The sequence below is a fragment of the Aotus nancymaae genome, unplaced genomic scaffold, assembly GCF_030222135.1.
Source record: "Aotus nancymaae isolate 86718 unplaced genomic scaffold, 86718_ANA_hifiasm-v0.15.2.pri h1tg000051l, whole genome shotgun sequence".
NCBI lineage: Eukaryota > Metazoa > Chordata > Mammalia > Primates > Aotidae > Aotus > Aotus nancymaae.
In genome coordinates, this window is record NW_026988465.1 from 23993974 (window position 1) to 24010938 (window position 16965).

The window sequence follows — 16965 nt, forward strand, 5'->3', positions numbered from 1 at the left end:
ATGGGAATTTCTACTCCACTGGCTGATAGTAAATAAAACGGTGAGCCAGTGCACCTCAAACCCGTGTTTTCTACTACATCAATGTGATTGGTTCTGACATTTTCAAATTTCAAGTCATCAGAATGATTTAGACTAATGTTTACAAAACTATAATTTATGAAGTCCTTAGCTGTAAATAGATGCACATACACAGAAGAAAGAGAGTGATATGCCCTTTAAAATGAGTGGTATTTATGCTTGTACCTGATGATAAATACACAGGGAAGGAAAGCTACAGAACTGATTAACTCACTGGGTCTATCCTCAACATATGGACCTGATACTCCGGCTGCTTCTTCTGCAGTAACACCTGGTCTCAAAATCACGAGCAAAGTGTTACCTGACCTTGCCCAAATCAAGCACTGGCAAGAGATTTGGGAAAACCAGATTTTATTTTATTTTATTTTATTTTATTTTTTATTGCATTTTAGGTTTTGGGGTACATGTGAAAAACATGCAAGGTTGTTGCATAGGTGCATACGTGGCAGTATGATTTGCTGCCTCCCTCCCCTTCACCTATATCTGGCATTTCTCCCCATGCTATCCCTCCCCAACTCCCCACCCCCCCGCTATCCCCCCTTCCCCCCAACAGGCCCCCATGTATAGTGCTCCCCTCCCTGTGTCCATGTGTTCTCCTTGTTCAACACCCGCCTATGAGTGAGAACATGTGGTGTTTGATTTTGTGTTCTTGTGTCAGTTTGCTGAGAATGATGGGGAAAACCAGATTTAACTCTTGACTCTGAGGTTAGGATCCACTTACTCTGCAGAAGATGGTTGTGAAAAGAAGGTCAAGTGCTGAATGAGCTCCTTTCTATATTAGAAAAGAAGAATGGAAAACACTGTGATAAATTGAAGTCATTGTTGCGTGGATAGCAAACAGTATATGCAGTTAGGTATTTTATCCCCATCTGGGAAATTAAAAAAAAAATCATTTAGTGAATTGCCTTACTCATTTCAGTAACACATTTGAGGCCATAGTCTTTTGGATCCACTGATTGTAGAAATAACTTGAATTACAGCTCCGATTGAGTTGCAGTGATGAGTAAGGATGACATTAACATTACATAATGATGTATAGTCATCTTTCAGTATCTATAGATATCAAAATCCTCAGATGCTCAAGTCCCTTCAATTAAATGGCATCATATTTGCATATATCTTATGCACATCCTCCTATATACGTGAAATTGTCTCTAGATTACCTAGAATACCTAATACAATGTAAGGCTATGCAGATAGTTGTTATATTGTATTCTTTAGGGAATAATGACAAAAGAAAGTCTGTACCTGTTCAATACAAATGCATTTTTCCTAGTATTTTTGATCTATGGTTGGTTGAATTCATGGACATGGACCTCGCAGATGCTGTAAGCTGACTGTAATGACTATTACTAAGAAGAAATATATAAAAAGAACATTGACTTCTCAAAAGATGTGCTCCTATGCTTTCTTCTTAAAGTTTTATAGTTTCAACTCTTACATTGAAGTTGTTGATCGATTCTGAATTAATTTTTGTATAAAGTGTGAGGAAGGGGTCCAACTTCATTCTTTTGTATGTGGATTTCCAGTTGTTTCAGCATCATTTGTTGATGATTACTGTCTTCCAACTGAATTGTCTTGGAAATTCAGAATTAAGAGGCTGTAAATGTCAACATTTGTTTCTGGACTATCAATTCTATTTCATTGACTCATTTGTGTATTCTGACGCCAGTACCATATTGTCTTGATGACTGTTTTTTAGTATACATTTTAAATTTGGAAATTGCTTCCTCCAATTTTGTTCTTCTTTTTCAGAATTATTTTGGCTACTCTGAATTTCTTGCACTTCCACAGTAATATTAGGATCAGCTTATCGACATCTAAAATAAAGAAAGAAATGCCAGCTGGTGTTTTGATAACAATTACATTAAAGTATAGATAAATTTGGGGAGTATTGACCGTGGCACATGTTTCCAAATGTTTAGGTCTTCTTCATTTCTTTCAACAATTATGTGTGGTTGTAACAGTATAAGTTCTGTGCATTTTTTCCTAACCATATTCCCAAGTATTTTACTGTTTTGAATAATGAAAAACAAAATTGTCTTCTTAGTTATATTTTCAAATGATACACTGTTAGTTAAAGAAATACAATTGATATTGTATATTGATCTTGAATCTGGCAACCTTGCTGAACTCATTTATTAGATCTAATCTTTTTTAGTGGATCTATTAGGATTTTCTACTATACAATCATGTTACCTGAAAAAAAAAGTGTTTTATTTCTTCCCTCTCAATCAAGATGTCTTCTATTTCACTTTATTGCCCAACTGCTCTGACTAGAACCATTGGCACAGTGTTGAATAGAAATGCTACTTCTCTGTGTGAATTTAGTCAAAAACAATGGGAAAAGGCTTTTCTTCATCCTGAGAAAAGCATGTTCTCTTCTTTTCTGTTTTTCCTAAGGGCATTAAGCAATGACTCTGGTCCATTCAAAGTGTAGATGTGAAGCCAAAAAATTTACAGATTGTTTCTCTCCACCGTGGACCTTCCAGTCTGCTCAGATTCTCTGCATGACCATCTTGACCTCTTGAGCTCTCATCTTTGTACTGAGACCCTGATACATGCTCAAATGATGAAGCCCCTCCACAGCAGTGCTTCCTGCTTTGTCCAAAGCAGAACATTCAATTGTTCAAGCCATTTAGGGCTCTTTCCTCACCCAGAGACCGTGTAAAACCTTAGAGGGAAGGCTAATCTTTTCAGGTTGAGAACCCTAGTGGGTTCTAACCTCAACCCGTGAATTCACTAGACAACCCCTAATGAGTACCTATGATAGGATGCAAGCTCAGTGTGAGAGGCCAGCATTCCATAGGGAGAAGGCAACCAGAGCAGTAGCTAATGCTTACCGAGCAGTTCCTATCGCCCAGATCCATCTCTAAGTGCTGTGATCCATCCAGAAAATCCCACAGTCCTCATTTTCCAAATGAGGAAACATATGAAGGATTTGCTACCCCAGTCCTCCTGTACCATCATTTTTCTCACTAAGCCAACTTGCCTTATGTGCAAAAACTCTCATAATCCCCAGTCGGCCTTGCTCGGTAAGAATTACCCTTACTATTAGAAAAATTGAGTACAAGGGTCCCAGCAAGATGATCGGAGGAAGGGGAGGCTAAATGATACCTTCAAGGTGACAGCTTCCCTCACTCTTCCCCTGGAAGCTGAACTTGCCATTTCCACACACTCCCAATGTCTTTGCTGTTTAACGATTCCTTCATAGTAGATATTGTCACCCAGTTTACTATGCATTTTTAAAATATTTCTTGTCTGTTTCTCCTCATTTCTCCCCAAATAAGATGTAGTTTCATGAGGGTAAAAATTTTTGCGTTTTGTTTGTTCTTGGATCACTGCACCCAGAACAGCCACTGAACAAAATATGTGCTCAAAAAAGTTTTTATTGGATTAATAGAAGATTGATAATTTTACACTCCTTCACTGCATAACTGCATCAGGGCAAACTTCAGAGCACCAAGTTACAAGAGAAATTTCCCATGCTTCCTCGGTCAGATGGAGAGAAAGATAATTATATAATATACCTGTGGTTTCTGAGATAATCTAAATTTCTTCACCATTGATTTCATCAAATCACTGAGAACTAATTCCACCATTCTCTGTAATTACTGATCCCATGATTCTCTGTGATTACTGAAAATGATTGTTTTTTTTATTTGTTTCTTACTATGTTTCCTTTCTAATTCTTTTATTGTTATTATTATTATTTCATATGTTACTAACTAAGGTAATGTTACAGTGCTTGGAGGAATGAAAACTACCTTTTGCCCTCTCTGAGGCTCAAACTCAGAACCTTCAGAGTATGAGACTGATGTGCTGCTGGCTGCTCTCAGGGGGCGACTCCTGCCCAAGTGTTGACTTGCAAATAAACAAATCTCAACCCCTAGGCACAGCTGCTTTATCAAGCCCTAGCTTTCAGAGAACGCAATGAATGCTACTCTGAAATCACTCCACATCCACCAGTGATGCGCCTGAAGAATTCCACACTCAGCACAGGTGGAGTTCTTGCCTTTCCAGTATTCACCCAATGATAGGACTGTCTTCATTCAATCCAGCGTTAATTGCCAGGTATTTACTCAATCCAGTATTAATTCCATCCAATGGCAGGAGTATCTGGGCTGTGGGACCAGGAACCATTGAACCTGTCTTGATGCTCTTTTCCCTCTTGTGGCCCAGTGACAATGATCGGACTTCTCCCGCCCTGAGAGAGCTTAGTCACTCTTACACCTACCATAGTCTCCTTTGTTGAAAAGAAACTAAGAAGATGCTCAGGTCATGATAGGTCACTGACTGATCCACTGAATAATGAATGAAGAAATAGTCTTCAAATGTGTTTCCTGTTCCTACTACTCTTTTTTACCATATACGTCCACTTTCATTTACATGACTAGAGACATTCCCCTACAAAAAACACAAACTGAAAGAATAATAGTCTTTCTGTGTTTTTCAGTCTTCCATGCCATCAACTATACTAAGAGTTTTACTGAGTTTACTTCTCATAGTCCAATTGAATTTTGGTCACAAAACTGGGTTTTGTACTAATCTGCACTTTCCAAATGTATGGAGACTCTTTAAAGCTAAGTGATCTGAAGAAAATGGCTTAACTGCTCTGAGCTTCAGTGTCATTTATAACACTTGGGGAAGCTGAAAAACTATATTGACCACCTTACATAAAAATTGATAAATATTCAGTTTAATTTCTAGCATATAGTGCCAAAAAAGTTCTTGTATATGGAATATTGCTCACCTTTAAGGAAAATGCTTTCAAGGTCTAAGGAGAGATATTAATGCATTTCTGTTGCCACTGACTGTTTTGCTCATTTAGTTGTAGCAGCATGTTTCTGTGAAAATAAAAATGAAATAACGTTTAAAAAAGTAAAATAGGATCGGGTGCAGTGGCTGATGCCTGTAATCCCAGCACTTTGGGAGGCCGATGCAGGCGGATCAAAAGATCAGGGAATCGAGACCATCCTGGCCAACATGGTGAAACCTCGTCTACTAAAAACATACAAAAATTAGCTGGGCGTGGTGGTGCGTGCCTGTAGTCCCAGCTACTCAGCAGGCAGAGGCAGGAGAATCCCTTGAACCTGGGAGGCAGAGGTTGCAGTGACCTGAGATCGCACCACTCCAGCCTGGTGACAGGGCCAGACTCCATCTCAAAAAAAAAAGAAAAAGAAAAAGAAAAAGAAAAAAAGATGGTGGAGAATCACAATACAGATGCATAGTAAGGAATGATTTTCTAGGCAAAAATGGATTTGTACAAAAGAATGTAGTAAAGGATTTGTGCCTTTTTTGTATTCCTTTTGAAGCTGATTTAGCTTATATTCCAAGTTGTCAATTGTTGTCAACCTTCTCTCAACAAGATTGTTTCTCTGTACCATGAGCATTCTGGTCAGATTCTTCGTTTAACCATCTTGACCTTCTGAGCACTCATCTTTGTACTGAGACCCTGACATATGCCCAAATGATGCCCTTCCATTGGAGGGCTTCCTGCTTTGCCCCAAAACACTCCGTTTTCTCTGTTGCTCAGATTAGATTGGTATTTTTGTTCTGTTTTCAAGTTCATTGACTTTATTCTGAGTGTCTCAATTTTGTTACTGAAATAACCCATTGAAGCTTTTTTCTCCTAATAGTTTTGATGAATACATTTTTCAATGTTTAAGTGTAAAATCAGTGTTTATAGCTTCCAGATATTTGCTAAGACTTCCCAACTTTCTGTTCACTTCAAGAGTGTTGTCCCCTCATTCATGGAGCATTGTTATAATACCTGTTTTAAGGTACGTGTGTGATGATTCTAGCATCTGTGTCTTCTCAGTATGGTTACTTGAGGATTCTCTTTGCCAATGACTTCAGATTGTCCTGGTTCTTCATATGCTGAATATTTTGGGGATGTACTTTGCATTATGTGATGAGACACTGTGTCTTGTTGAAATCTTAAGGATACTGAGATTATTATTGTTTTTGCAGGCACATGATTGCCTTGTGTTCAAGTTCCAATAACCAGCCAGCCTTGTGTGTTGTAGTTTCAAAGTCAATTCTATTTTCAAAGCCTTAACACTGCTATTCAGAGATCTCTGGAGTGTGTGCATCCCAGTGGCCAGTAAGGACTGGAAAGTGGGCTATCACTGAGTTCAGTTCTCAGATTCTTTTTAGGTAAGTTGTCTTCGATCAAAGCCACTTATTCACAGTTCACAGGCACACCCAGGAGTTCACAAATGACCTTATGGGTTTGCTTTCCAAGTGTCTTTTCTGGTTACTCGGCAACTCCTGGTTTTGGTCTCCTGATCAGAAAGCTGGGGATATATTTACCTGAGTGACTCTGCCCTGCACTTGCCATAATTGCGCTGCATTTAGGACCAAGCTGCAGGAGGAAACAGGGAGAATAAGTGCACTGGGACATGTCCCTTGGTTTCACAGCTCCTCAAAGAAACAGAAAACTAATTACACATTGATAGAGCTATACTATACTGCATACCGTTAAAGTCTTGGCCAACCCTGTATTGTTGCTGCTTTGCATAATGAACCAAAGAAGTGTCCAGGTTACTACTAAGATCAGTGTCTAATATATGTATTTTTTCACTGTAACCTGGAGACCTAAGGTCCAAGTAGTAACATCTGGAGAATGTGGGCATCAATCCCACTACCTCTCATAAACTAAGTGGGCACTCTACCACTTGAGCTGACTCCCCATCTCACAGCATCTTTTTCGTCCTTAGTGGACAGTCTAGAACACAGGTGGCTTGAAGGCCTTCAGCGTGAAGGCAGGGCTCCACTAAGAGCAGCTACTCTCATTGATGGCCCAGGGCAAGAGCAAAGTGGCTACTGATTCTCTGCAAGGAAGGTGGAGTAAAGGGAACAAAGAGAAAGTCATAGAGGGAAAACTCTGGTGCTGCTCAAATATCAGGTTTCCCATATTCCGGGACAGAAAAAGTCAGGTCCCAGAGAAGGACCCTGCCCAGCTAATGTGTCACAGATATCCAGGATGCTTAAATGATTTTTTGTTTTTAAAGAAAAGGGATGGCATTATCACTTGTTTCTTGTAGCTGAGGCTGTAGGATGGTGCAGATTTCTGGAAGGCAAAAAGCTCCTGCTTTTTTTGCACCAAGGGACTTTTAAGAATGAGGCCAGCGTGCTGAGCAGGACACTAGGAAATCCCTGGAAAATGCTTCTTTACTCACATCTGAGATATGTGTTGTCGTCTTGCTAAGGTGTGTCATGTAGAAATTACATATCCAACTACACGACAGAACAATACAAAAATAAGGCAGATAAGAGGCATAAAGAATAAGAGATCAAGATCATATCAGAATGAAAGGATTAAAAAAATACATTCAGCAATGCAGAGGAAGAGTGAACACAGGGTGGAGAAAACCCAGGGTAGACATAGGCTGGGATGTTTGTAGGAATTCCTGCGTGGAGAAATATGCCGGTTCATGTTACATGAGTGAGCTGGTGTGAGGAAAACAGATGATGAGACTATGTACTTGGTTAAAGCAAGAGCTCATGATGGTTTCATTTAGAAATAAGTCTACTTTTCTTATCGTGTTTTCCTCTTTCAAGTTATGTGATCCGAGGACAGTGGTTTAACAATATTCTGAGCTTTACTGTCATCTATAACACTAGGGCAATAATACCTGGGGAAGCTGCAAAACTATATCCATTAACTTACTTAAAATTAATAAACAGTCAGTATAATTTCTAGCACATAGTGCTGAACGTGGAGTATTGTTCACCTTTGAGGAAAATGTTCTCACGGTCTAAGGAGAGAAATTAGTGCAGTTTTGTTGCCATTGGTTGATTTGCTCGTTTATTTTGTGGTGATAAAAATGAAATAAAGTTTAAAAAGTAAAATAGATGGTGGAGAAGCACAATAGAGATGCGTAGTAAAGCATGATTTTCTAGGCAAAATGGATTTGTACAAAAAAATCTAGTAGAAAAGGATTTATGCCTGATTCTTGTTGTACTATTTTTCAGTCTTATTTAGCCTGTATTCGAATTCCCCAATTGTTGTCATCCTTCTCCCAACAAGATTGTTCCTTTGCACCATGAACATTCTGGCCAGATTCCCTGCTTAACCATCTTGACCTCCTGAGCACTCATCTTTGTACTGAGACCTTCATATATGCCCCCATGGTGCCCTTCCAAAGCAGGGCTTCCTGCTTTGACCAAGGAGCACTAAGTTATTTCAAGCCATTTGAGGCTCTTTCCTCACCCAGTGTCTATGTGAAATTTTAGAGGGAAACTTGTTCTTTCCAGGAAGAGAAACCTGGTGGGTTCTAACCTCAACCTGTAAATTCATCAGGCAAACTGCTAGTGAGCACCTATAATATGACGCTAGCTCAGTGTGACAGGCCAGCATTCTATAGGGAGAAGGCAGCCAGAGCAGTAGCTAATGCTTACTGAGCAGTTCCTATCTCCCAGATCCATCGCTAGGTGCTGTGATCCTCCCAGAGAACCCCACAGTCCTCATTTTGCATGTAAAGAAAGAAGATTAGAAGAAAGGAAAGCTAAATGATATTTTCAAGATGACAACTTCCCTGATTCTTCTCCTGAAAACTGAATGTGCCACCTTCACACTGCCAAGTCCTTTACTGCCTAATGATTTCCTCCCAGTAGATATCATCACATAACTTCTTGTTCATTTTTCTTGTTTGCTTCCCGTCTGTTTCTCCTCAATCCTCCCAACCATGATGTAATATCATAAAGGTGAGAATATCTGTTTTATTCACTTAAATTGCTGTACCCAAAACAGTCTTTCTTTTTTTTTTTTTTGAAATGAAGTCTTGCTCTGTCGCCCAGGCTGGAGTGCAGTGGTGCAATCTCGGCTCAATGCAACCTCCACCTCCCAGGTTTGAGTGATTCTTTTGCCTCAGCATCCTGAGTAGCTGAGACTACAGGCACCTACCATCACGCCTGGCTATTTTTTTTTATTTTTAGTTGAGACGGGGTTTCATCATATTGGCCAGGCTGATCTTGAACTCCTGACCTTGTGATCTGCCCACCTTGGCCTCCCAAAGTGCTGTGATTACAGGCGTCAGCCACTGTGCCTGCCTCCCAAACAGTCTTTTAACAAGATATGTGCTTGAGAAATATTTGTTAGCTGATTAAAAGAATGAAACACTTCACCCACCCCACTTCGTAATTATGGTTGGATGACCTTCAGAGCAGGCTACTGGAAGAAAACTTTCCCCTGCTTCCCCTGTCAGCTAGAGCAGTAGACACATGACATAGCTTGTAGTTTCTTGTGTAATTTATATCTATTCATCACCACTTGTATTCAAACCACTGAGAAGCCAAAAGAAGGAAACAGAAAAAGAAAGAAAGAAAAAGAAAAAGAAAGAAAGAAAGAAGAAAGCAAGCAAGCAAGCTCATTTTTAAATTTTAAGCTAATATTTGGTCTTGAAATCGTTACCTCATAGCATTTGTGTTCCATTATTTATTGCATCTATTTCATTTGCCTTAACGGAAATATTTGCAAAGGCTGTACCTTGCCTGATGTTCGAACTCAGGACCTTCAGAATATGAGATTGACAGGCGGCCTGCTGCTCTTAGAGAGCAACTGTTCCCAAGAGCTGACATCCAGATTATCAAATCTCATTTCCCAGACACTGCCACTTTATCAATTCCTAGCTTTCAAAGAGCACAATCAATGCTACTTAGAAACTACTCCTTATCAGCCAACACTGCACTGGAAGAACTCCCCACCCAGACAGGTGGAGTCCACCTGTTTGCAGTATTAACATAATGTTAGGACCTTCTGGCTTGAGGGACCAGAAACTATTGAACCTGTCTTGCTGCTTTTTTTCCCTCTTGTGGCCCAATGATCTAGCTTTTCCCTTCTTCAGGATCTAGTCACTCTTTTCTGTAGTCTCCTTTGTTGATAAGAAAATGAGGAGATCCTCAATTCTTAATAGTTCCTAGAGTGACTAACTGAATGAATGAAGGAAGAAATAGCCTTCAAAAGTGCCTCCTGTTCATATGACTGTTACTGTCTATCTCCACTTGTATCTATGTCAGTGGAGACATTCACTACAAAAAACATAAACTGAACTTGTAATAATATCCTCCCTATTTTTCCCCAATTTTTTTGTGCCACAAATTATACTAGGAGACTTAGGGAGTTTACTTCATGTAGTCTGATTGAATTTTGTCAACAAAACTATGTATGCACTTTTTAGAAGTAATAGAGGCTCAGATAAGTTAAGTCTTCTTTCTAAAATGCCAAAGCTGCTAAGTGAGAAAGCCCAAATTGAGAAGCAAATATTTTCAGATTTTAAATGTGATTTTTTTCCCTCTGCTCCAGCTGACAGTTATTCTGGCCCTTCTTCGCACTTAAGCCCATTCATTCACACACCAATATCTAATTTCAGACCTCCTCTTTACTTAACTTTTGAGCTTAACTTTTTTTTTTTTTTTTTTTTTTTGAAACGAAGTCATGCTCTGTCACCCAGGCTGGAGTGCAGTAGTGCAATCTCGGCTCACAGCAAACTCCACCTTCCGGGTTCAAGTGATTCTCCTGCCTCAGCCTCTCTAGAAGCTGGGACTACAAATGCCTGCCACCATGCCCCACTAATTTTTGTATTTTTAGTAGAGATGGAGTTTCACCATGTTGGCCAGGCTGGTCTCAAACTTCTGACCTCAGGTGATCCACCTGCCTTGGCCTCTCAAAGTGATGGGATTACAGGTGTGATCCATGGCACCTGGCCTGGGCTTAACTTTTATGTTTTGTTTTATGTCATTTTATTGTAAGACAGGGTCTCACTTTGTTGCCCAGACACTGGCGCAATCTTTGTTCACTACAACCTCCACTTCCCAGGTTTAAGCGATCCTCCCACCTCAGCCTCCTGAGTAGCTGGGACTAGAGATGCATACCATATACCCAGACAATTTTTGTAATTTTTTTTGTAGAGACAGGGTTTCACCATGTTACCAAGGCTGGTCTCAAACCCCTACTATTAAGGGATCTAACCACTTCGGCCTCTCAAAGTGCTGCGACTACAGAAGTGAACCACCACGTCTGGTCTTGGGCTTACCTTTCAAGTAAACTTTGACTCATTGTCCACCTTCAAACACTACATTCAACGATTTGCCAGATAATGAACATTATTCTTGCACGACTCTTGAATCTATCAATTACTTTCCACTCACAGTACATATTCACTAGGGAGATGCTTTGTGCCAGACACTGTAGTAGGATCAGGTAATTCAGAGGAAGTACAGACACCCTAGACCGCAAAAGAAGGCAAGATAAATATGGACGAGGGAAGATCCACCTCCAGATTCACCGTTTTCTGTCTTTCTGTCATTTCCAACTAAGTAACTCCTTCAAACATGTTTCAAAATAACTAAATAACTCTTTCAAACTCTTTCAATAATAGCACTCTTCTATATGCTGGACCACTCTTAATCTCCTGGTTATAACATGATTTTACTTTCTTTTAATTTCTGTCTTTGCTTTCTGCCTAAATTTTTATTTTGTGTTATGAAGTTGATTAGATCCATTGGTGGCTGGGGTTGTCAATTCTCCAATATGTTTGCTGATTTGTTGTGTACTAGGTCTACCAATAACTGAGAGAGGAGTGTTAATGCCTGCAACTATAATGGGATTTTTCTGTTTTTACCTGGCTTATCCAATTTTTCATATGACTTTTGAAGCTCTGTGTTCTTATATGCATTTGGGAGAGTATTCCTTGGAAAATGGACAATCGTAATCCTGTAGCAGCCCTCATTATTCCTGGAAAGTGTCTCTGCTTTCAAATCCACTTTGTCTGATTTTGATATATACACCACAGCTTTCTCTGGTTAATGCTTGCATGAGGCATCTTTTCCCTCTATTTTCTTTCAATTTGAAAGATTCTTATATATAAGTATATTGCAGGTGACTGTCTTATAATCCACATATTTATTTTTAATACATTCTGACGATCTCATTAGTAATTAATGGGTTTAAATCATTTACATGTATGTTATAGATACGTTTTTAGATAGATCTGTTTAATAATTTAAAACCTTTGTTCCCTTTGTTTTAATTCTCCTATGTTCCTCCTGCTGTCTTGTTTTGGTTTATTTAAATCTGGTTAGTAAGTGGCCTAGGGATTACCATATACCTATGTAACTTTTCACAGTATACTTGGAATCAATATTTTAGCATTCAAGTTGAATATAGAAACTTCATCAAGAGTTAGGCCCTTTACCCTCACCCTTTGATGTTATGTGTATAGTACATCTAGGTACAATGACAACTGCATCAGAAAAAGTTACAATTCTTGCTTTCAATCATCAAACATACCTTTAGGAACTCAAGAGAAGAATAATAGTCTGTTACGTCTACCCAGACATTTTCTATTTCTGCTTTTGTTCCTTCATTGATGATGTTCCAAGTTTCCTTCTGGTATCACTTTTCTCATCTCAAATCTTTGCTAATTCTTTTCCAGCAGTCTTGCTAGGAATGAGAATGTATTCATTTACCTTCCAATGAGAATGCATTTATTTGCCTTTATGTCTGAAAGATACTTTGCTCCACATAGAATTCTGGGTTGACAGGTCTTTTTCCTTTGGTACTTACTGAATATTATGACATTTTTTTCTGGCCCCTATGATTCCTGATGAGAAATCTACAGTCATTCGTATGGTAGTTTCTCTTTCGTTTTCCTTTGGCTGCTTTCAACATTGTTTTGTATTTTCTTAGTTTTCAGCAGTTTGATTATGATACGTCTTGCTATGGGTTTCTTTGGGTTTATCCTCTTTGAGGTTTGCTGAATTTTAATAATCTGGTTTATATCTTTTAACAAATTTGATTCATTTTCAGCCATTAGTTCTTCAAAGTTTTCTCTCACAAAGACCTCTTTGTCCTCTTCTTTCCAGATTACAATAATGTGAATGTTAGATTCGTTATTTTTTGTTTGTCCCCAAGGCTTGGATTATCTAGAGAAATGCTCCTTTTTCTCTATAGTTCAGATTATGTAGATATTCTTGACTGTTTTCAAGTTCATTAACTTTTTGTTTTTTGTTTTTTTTTCTGGTCATCTGCATTCTGTTATTAAGATCATCCAATTGAGCTTTTTATTTCCCCTAACACTTTTGATTAATACTTTTTTTAACTCTTAAGTTTAAAATTGGTGTTTACATATTCCAGATATTTGCTGAGACTTTCCACCTTTTCTTTCACTTCAAGAATGTTATTCCCTAATTGTAGGAACATTGTTATAACAGCTGCTTTAACACATGTGTCAGATGATTTTGACATTGTGTCCTTTCAGTATTGTTATTTGAGGATTCTCTTTGTCAAGTGAATTACAATCTCCCTGTTGTTTCTTTTCTTTTCTTTTTTTTTTTTTTTTTTTTTTTGAGACAGAGTCTTGCTCTGTTGCCAGGCGCCAGGCTGGAGTACAATGGCACAATCTCGGCTCACTGCAACCTCCACTTACTGGGTTCAAGCAATTCTCCTGCCTCAGCCTCCCGAGGAGCTGGGACCACAGGCAGGCACCACCATGCTCAGCTAATTTTTGTATTTTTTAGTAGGGATGGGGTTTCACCATGGTCTCGATCTCTCTTTTTTTTTTTTTTTTTTTTTTTTTTTTTTTGAGACGGAGTTTCGCTCTTGATACCCAGGCTGGAGCGCAATGGCGCGATCTCGGCTCACCGCAATCTCCGCCTCCTGGGTTCAGGCAGTTCTCCTGCCTCAGCCTCCTGAGTAGCTGGGATTACAGGCACGCGCCACCGTGCCCAGCTAATTTTTTGTATTAGTAGAGACGGGGTTTCACCATGTTGACCAGGATGGTCTCGATCTCTTGACCTCGTGATCCGCCCACCTCAGCCTCCCAAAGGTTTATTAATGCTGAATATTTCGGGGTTGTAACCTGGACTTCTTTGTATTGTGTGATGAGACACTGTGTCTTGTTGAAATCTTAAGGACAGTATTGCTCCTTTTGTTTTTGCAGACACACAATTGCCTTGTATTCAAGTTCCAAGTACCAGCCAGCCTTCCATGTATTGTTGTTACAAAGATAACTCTACTTGCAAAGCCTTTACAGGGCTATTCAGAGGACTCCGGAGTGTGCATGACCCAGTGGTCAGTGAGCACTGGAAAGTGGGCCATTGGTCAGTTCAGTCCTCAGAGTCTTTTTAGGTAAATTATTCGGGTTAGAGTCACTTATTCACAGCTGGCAGGTGCATCCACAAGTTCACAAACAACTTTATGGGTTTGCTTTCTATAGTATCTGTCCAGGCACATTCTAGTTACTTGACACATCCTGGTTTCAGTCCCCTGACCAGAAAGCCGGGGCTGTACTTACCCAGGTGGCTCTTCCCTGTACTTTTCATGAATGTCTCGCATTTAGGACCAAGCTGCAGGCAGAAACAGGGAGAAAAGAGCAATTGTATGTGTCCCTTGGTTTCACAGCTCCTTGAAGAAACAGAATATAATTACACAGTAGATCTATGCTATACTGAATGCCAGTAGAGAGCTGTCACCAGCTCTGTATTGTTGCTGTCCCTACATCTTGAGCCAAAGCAGCATTCTGTGCTCAGACACGGACTCGGGTTTGGAGACCTGAGGTCCAAATAATAAAGTCTGGAGAATGTGGGCATCGATCCCACTACCTCTTGCATGCTAAGCAAGCGCTCTACCACTTGAGCTAATTCCCCTTGTTGGAGAAGCTTTGTCCTTAGTGGGTGGCATAGAACACAGGTGATTTCAGGGCCTGCAGCGTGAAAGCAGGGTTCCTCTAAGGGCAGATCTTCTCATTGATGGCCCAGGGCAAGAGCCCTGTGGCTGTGCATTCTCTGCCAGGAAGCAGGAGAAAAGGGAACCAGGAGAAATTCACAAAGGGAAAACTTGCACTGCCAAAATGTCAAGTTTAGGGTATTCTGGGACAGAAAAAGGCACATCCCAGCAAAGGAAGCCTGCCTAGACCTGCCTGGCTAACGTGTCACAGATTAAAATAATAATAATAATAATTAAATAATTAAAAAGGAATAAATGATTTAATGTGTGTGTGTGTGTTTATAAAAGTGAGATGGCATTATCCCTTCTTCCTTGTAGCTGAGATTCTCTGAGTTGTGAGATGGTGCAGATTTCTGGAAAGCAAAAAGTTCCTGCTGTTTTCACAACTAGGCCCTTTCAGGAATGAGGCCAGCGTGGTGACCACTACACTAGGAAACGCCTGGAGAGTGCTTCCTTTACTAACATCTGAGATGTGGGTTGCCTCCTTGCTAAGGTGTCCCATGTACCAGTTGTATGTCCAACTATATGTCAGAACAACAACAACAAAATTACAGAGTAATGCCATAAAGAAAAAGAGACAAGATCACATCAGAGTGTAAGAATATGTAAAATATCAAAGTAAGAATCAAAACTGAGCTATGCAGAGAAGCAGTGGACACAGGGTGGAGAAAACCAGGCTATGTGTGTGTGTGAAATACACATGGAGGAAGCAGTGAATGAAAATCCTGGCCACTTGGAGATAAGTTGGGAGAGTATTATGAAAACTTAAGTGTATTTGAAAAAATCCCAGGCAAAAGGCTTAAATAATTAAAGCAACATATTAGAGAAAGGTGTTTAGTTTTGACTGTCAGAGTTTGAACATGAGAAAACAGTAACTGGAGAGAAAGGGAAAGAAGTCATAAAGACATTAAAGGATTGAGATTTATCCACGTTTATTGTGTCAGCTCCTGAGGTGGACAGCAGGAGTCTTTCTCCAGCGCCAGTGTCCATCACGCTTCATAGTGCAGCATGCATCCTCCATAAACACTGTAGCATGGATGAAGACAGAGATGAGCAAAAAGGAATAAAATAATTCTGGAGATGTTCTGCAGGAAGGATCTATAGTATTTGTCAAGACATTGGGTGGAGAGATTTGACGGAGATGAGACAAAGACACTGGGAAGTCTGGAGCCTACTGTGGTAGACACAAGAGATTCTGAATTTGTATCTGATGAATGAATCCACTCATTGATCTGTACTTGTTACGTAGATGAATGTTACATCAATGCCCTGATGTGGAGAAAACAGATGGGGAGACTATGTGCTAGGGTAAAGCAAGAGCTCGTGTTTTTGTTTTTTAATTTAAGAAATCTGCTTTTCATATGTGGTTTTCCTATTTAAAGCTACATGATTTGAGGAAAATGGTTTAACTCCTCTGACCTTCAGTGTCATCTACAAAATTTGGATAATGATACTGAGGGAAGCTGAAAAGCCGTATCAACCAACTTATATAAAAAATAGTAGACATCCAGTTCAACTTCTAATGCATGGTGCTGAAAAAGTCCTTGTATGTGGAATATTGTTCACCTTTAAGGAACCTGCTCTCCAGAGCCGACGAGAAACTTCTTTAGTGCAGTTTTAGTTTAGTTTTTCTAGTGCGGTGGTGTTTTTTTTAGTCACTGCTGTTTTGCTCATTTAGTTGGCACCAACAAGTCTCTGTGAACATAAAAACAAAATAAAAATAAAGATTGTGGAGAAATGGAATACAAACACAAAGTAAGGTGAGATTTGTACAATAGAATGTAGTAAAGGATTTGTGCCTGCTTCTATTTGCATTCTCTTTGAATCATTTTTAGCCTTTATTCTAAGTCCTCAATTATTGTCATTCTTCTCCCAACAAGATTGTTTCTCTCCACCACGGATATTCTGGTCAGATTCTCTGCTTAACCATCTTGACTTCCTGAGCACACTCTTTGTACTGAGACCCTGATTTATACTCAAATGATGCTCTTCCATAGCAGGGCTTCCTGCTTTGCCTAGAGAGCATCCAGTTTTTCAAGCCATTTAGGGCTCTTTCCTCACCCAGTATCTATGTGAAACCTTAGAGGGAAGCCTATTCTTTGCAGGAAGAGAACTCTGCTGGGTTCTAACCTCAATCTTTAAATCCACTAGGGTAA

The 16965-nt window shown here is 39.6% G+C and overlaps 1 long non-coding RNA gene and 1 other non-coding gene across 2 annotated transcripts; both read right to left on the bottom strand.

Moving 5' to 3' along the window:
- Positions 1–3449: 3449 nt before the first annotated feature.
- LOC135269248 (uncharacterized) lies at positions 3450–16722 on the bottom strand. The gene is made up of 4 exons (XR_010337573.1): positions 16376–16722; positions 14379–14488; positions 11118–11309; positions 3450–4925 (listed from the first exon to the last, which is right to left on the bottom strand). It is a non-coding gene; the product is annotated as an uncharacterized LOC135269248 (long non-coding RNA).
- TRNAA-AGC (transfer RNA alanine (anticodon AGC)) lies at positions 14658–14730 on the bottom strand. The gene has a single exon. It is a non-coding gene; the product is annotated as a tRNA-Ala (tRNA).
- Positions 16723–16965: the final 243 nt, after the last annotated feature.